Genomic DNA, 5517 nt, shown 5'->3' with positions numbered 1-5517 from the left:
TCCCTTTAAAATCTTAAATGATTCCCTTTGAGCTAAATTGACCTGTTTCCCTTACAATATATAATTATATATGACAGCATGTTACTACCTTGCTACTAAAGTAAATCATTAATTTTACACAAGTATTCAACATTTATTTTTGTTTATTGAGCTTATAAAGACATCGTAGTAACAAACATGTAACTTAAGCAAAGCAAATCATTTATCATACATTTTAATCATATATTCAACATTTATTCATGTTTACTGAACTTATAAAACACATTTTAAACAAAACATTTAGTTTTTCACTAACCCCGCATAAACGCTGCTTTCTCAAAAGCACAAACGTACATTCATGCTTCTCACATATTTTTGAAGCCCAGTTTGTGCTGAATACAGTATAATAATAAGACTTTTAGCCATTAATATGTTTTACAGTAAGATATAAAAAAAAACACAAAAGACAGAACATGTCAAAACCATTACAAAAGCATGTGTCCATTTATTGACCTTATAAAACACACCATTCTCTTCTTTTAAAAAAGATGGTAATAAATAAAATGTGATTATATATAACATACTGTCAAAGAGAATAGTGTTTCCTTACCATCTTCAACTTGTAACTTTAAGTGTTTTAAATGTACAGAGACATAGTAAGATTAATTTGGAGTAATTTTTTGTGTTTGTATGAATTTGAAATGGTGATTATTTTGAAGTGTGTGAACTGAGGCTGATGATACACTGGGCAACTTCTTGAGCAATGTGACCATTAGAAAAATTTATTACCCATTCTCACGTATGCGTCCAAGCAACATACATTCAAAAAAGCGTCTCGGCAAAATTGCTCAAAAGTTGCTCCGTGTGTCATCAGCCTAAGGCCTTTGCGTCTCAATGCTGCTTCAAGACAGACCAGAAGGGAGTACATAATATTATTTTGATTAATAAATATGTTAACAAAACAATGGTTCTTGCAGTGATTTCATTATAAAATAATCTAAATGGTAAACAACCATTATGTTTTATTAAACTTAATAAAATTGTTTAGTAACACACAGTTGGGTAAGACACAATCCAAAACGCTGTATGGTATTATCAGTCCTTTGACACATATTTTATCATCAGTTTAAAGAGGTATGGTTTATCGTGGCATGCAGATTATATTTTAAAGTTGTTAAGCTAAATCAATGGGATTATTAGGATGCTTTAGTCTTTCTATAGACTTATACTTTAGACATGTAGAACATATCTGCGTGTATGTGTAGGCTAGTCAAAATTGGTCAGTCGTGACTCGAATCCGACATGAAGGATCAATGCATAAAAATACGTCCATAAACATCAACTAAAATTAACAAAAGACAATAATCAGCAATAAGCGTTTACACAGATAACTTTATCTGAATGTTTCATTGATATACATGACATTGAGTTGTTAGGAAAGAAAGGTATAAACACCATTTGTGTTTACACACACTTTTTAAATGAAGCATAACATAGCCTTATGGTAGTAAAGGGCTCAGTTCTCGAATTACATACAAGCATGTGAAACATTCGTAGGATGCATGGGTCCACAGAGGCATTGACCTATCTGCCTGAACCATATCTTTAATGACTGAATACAATAGGGTCTTTCTCTGAAAACTTTTTTTTAAAGATACATTAACTTCATCTAAACTTCACAGCCGTGTCTGCACTGTGACAAACAAACAAGCTCCTTTGCATTCGTTTAAAACAAAATAAATATTTTTCGTTTTATTTTTAAACATACAGAAAGACTTTGGCAACATGTTTAATTTTGTGTGTGTGTGAGAGAGGGGGCATTTAAACTTTGAAGATTATGCTTAAATTAGAAAAATTTAAAGAATCTAAAGTGTTTGATGCATAATAAATCTAATATAAATTATAATTTTGTTGAAATTTAAGAATCACTGGACATCAGATGTAGTAGGGATACTGTTTATTTAAACTTTACATTAATGTTATGCTTTGAAATAAATGTGTGAAGCAGCCCCTCAGTTTCACATATAGGAGAATACCTATATCTAAGGCATAATTTAAAATAAATAAATAAATAATTAATACTTCTCCTATGACGCTAAACCAGGTGGAAACCCTAAACAACGATCTGTGCACGTTTTCTTTGAACAGCTTTGACCAGTGGATTTTATTCACCACATTGCATCATTTACCTACAAACATGATCATTCTACAGAGCATTCCATTCTCACACAAGATAATATTCTCAGTATAGTCACAACTAAAGGGGTGTTGTTAAGGGGTGTGCTTTATTGATATTTTTATTTATTTACTTTTTTTGTAATTTTAATTTAAATGTTATATTGCTATGTGTAAACTCCCAGTCTCAGCTCTCAGATAACACGCCTATGGACCGCTGGCTGAACGCCTGCATAAGTGGGAAAATACAAAAAGTGGGAAACACTTCCCGTGAGTGTCAAGTCATTGGGATTGGCTGAATTATACAAGATTTGCTGTGGGAGACGTATGTATCAGCGCTTTCCAATGTTCCATCTGGAACAAAGATAACGGATAACAAAGATAAGCAACTGGAACCATTTGTTTTAGAGTAAATAGATTGAAATGATGGTAATCTTTGTATTCTTACATCCCCTGTTTCATTTCACCCACACTGAAGAAGTTGTCTAGAATACTGCAGAAGTGTGTGTAGGTCATGAGGTTTGTCTCACATCTCATCAATGAGTCCATTTAAGTGCACATTACCGAGTTCAGTGAATGAATTTAAATAAAATATTAGCTTTGCAACCCAGCCTATGTATCTTGCAGTGGCAGCCTCACGCTAGTGTCTGATACTGGAGGCCTGGTTGCACATGGCATGCGGCCGGAAGAGCTGCGGTGAAAGGTTGAGCCGAAGCGGGAAGTGAGTGATGCTTTGCTGCAGTGAGATCTGGGGCGTGGCCCAGACTCGTTGAAGTCTTTAGAAGGCACAACGAAATTACTCAGATTTTCTGAATTTCACTAGCATTTTTTTCCTGTATTTTAAATTACACATTTTACTCAGATACATGGATTAAAAAGAGATTTTCGAGAAATAAGTTCAAATATGTACCTAAATGATTAACAATGATAGGTACAAACTAAACAACTAAGGTGTATTATAAAGAACCAATTATTATTATTAAACAAGTGCAAGTAGCAACTGGCACCTTTCTCCAAGTCTCTACCAGCTAATGCCCGCCTGCTCCTGCAGGAACCCGTATCTTCACTTCCCACTGCTGCAGAAACCACATTCTCTTTTCAGATAAAAGGACAGCAATTGAGAGTAATTTTCTGTCATCCTTTGGGACTGTATTATGAAGAGTGTGCAAGTAAATTTCTTAGCAACAGCATGGAAGTGAATAGCACGTATCTGCACAATTAACATTATAGGTATAATCATAGATGTCTATTGGTACAATATGTGTCACATGACTAAGCATGCATCATTGTTTTCAAAGCCTCTGTTTTAACAAGCCACACTACAATAAGAAAACAGCATTTCAAATTTATCCGCTTTGGACAGCGTTTCCAAAAACACAGTTTTCCTTGACAAAACTCTTTCTCAATGTGGACGGAAGGTAAAAACGAAAAGAAAGTTGCGTTTCAAACAAACAGTATTATTGTGGACAAGGCCTGAGGAATTGCCAAATCTAGCAACAAAATGGCTAAGTTGGCAACACTGCAGGCTACCCAGGCATTCCAGCCTGCCCCACAAAAAGTCAAAAACCCTTCTACCTTCCTGCGGCCTACAGCTACAGCAGTTGAATCAAGCATGAAGCTGCTTCCGCTTGCAACACAGGTCCTCACATCTTCCCTCTTGTTACTTCTAAACCATTTCCTTTTTAGTGGCCCCCAGCTCCCATAGCAGAAGCTAGCGTGAGGCTGCCTCCGCTAGTAGTGCAGACCCATCCACAGCCTTTTCCTTAACCCAATCCCAACACCCTCCCCTACCAATGGCCCACAGCCCCACCGTCCATCTCCGCTAATGGGGCAGGCCTGATGCCTGCCATTCCCCCTCTCTTCCCCACCTTTTTCTTCAGCGTGCCCTCCCAGAGCCGTCCCAAAGGTGAGCATGCCTCCGCTAATGGCTCAGGCACCAACACCCACCATTCCCCCTCTCTTTCCTCCTTTTTCATCCACTCCCGGCACTGTACCAAGCATGAGCATGCCTCCACTAATGGTGCAGGCCCCGACACCCACCATTCCCCCTCTTGTTCCCCTTCTTATTCTACCCCTGGAGCCGTCCCAAGCGTGAGCAGGCCTCCGCAAGCGGTTCTGGCAGCTCTCTTTCCTCCTCCCCCTCGCATGCTCACCCTTCCTTCCACCATCTTCTGCCACGCCCCTACCCATCCCTCCGAACACTCTCGCCTTGGAACCACCCCACGTAGCCAGCAACATCAGGACACAGATTTTGTCAGGACACCCCGCTCCCGCAGGAGCCTTAACTAATTCCCACACTGCCACAGCAGTTCCCACTCCCACATTAGTTTTTTTTAGTATTTCCCCACTGCTGCAGCAGTTCCTGCTCCTGCAGGAGCCTTTTCCCTATTATTCCCCACTGCAGCAGCAGTCCCTGCTCATGTAGGAGCCTTTTCCCTATTTTCCCCACTGCCGCAGCAGTGCCAGCTCCCGCACGAGTCTTTTCCCTAGTTTCCCCATTGCCGCAGCATTGCCCACTCTCAAAGGAGTCTTTCCCATATTTCCCCACTGCTGCAGCAGCTCCTGCAGGAGCCTTACCTAATTCCCACACTGCTGCAGCAGTGCCCGCTCCCGCAGGAGCTCTTCCATATTTTCCCACTGCGGCAGCAGTCCCCTCTCCCGCAGGAACTTTTCCATATTTCCCCACTGCATCTCCCGCAGGAGCCTTACCTAATTCCCACAGCAGTGCCCGCTCCCGCAGGAGTCTTTCCATATTTCCCTAGTGCTGCAGCAGTGCCCGCTCCCACAGGAGCTCTTCCATATTTCCCCACTGCCTCAGCAGTGTACGCTCCCGCTGGAGCCTTACCTAATTTCCACATAGTTCCTGCTCCCGCAGGAGTTCTACAATATATCCCCACTGCCGCAGCAGTGCCTGTTCCCTCCACAGTCTTTCCATATTTCCCCAGTGACGCAGCGGTGCCCGCTCCAACAGGAGCTCTTCCATATTTCCCCACTTCCTCAGCAGTGTCTGCTCCCGCAGGAGTCTTCCCATGAGTCCCATGAATCTAGTGAATCTCAACAGTTTATACCAGGATTAGAGGAACAAGCTGAAACTGATCGTCACACTAATCGATGGCACAAACAGGGAGCGAGACCCAAAGGCATACGAGACATCAGATTGTCACGAGTTTCTCGTATTGTTGCCGTAGCATCCTCTACCCAAGATTCGGCTATGAGAAGGCTTGTGAATACTGGTATTCTACCACCCACTATACATCTTGAGAACAGATTTGAAGCATTAATGTATGCGGGTGAGGAATCCCCAAATGCACTCAAGGTCAAGCAGACAGCGGCATTCAGCTCAGAGCGCAGCAGAGCCCAGGA

This window comes from Cyprinus carpio, chromosome B9 (genome assembly GCF_018340385.1).
Source record: "Cyprinus carpio isolate SPL01 chromosome B9, ASM1834038v1, whole genome shotgun sequence".
NCBI lineage: Eukaryota > Metazoa > Chordata > Actinopteri > Cypriniformes > Cyprinidae > Cyprinus > Cyprinus carpio.
Note: the sequence above shows the minus strand (reverse complement) of the source record.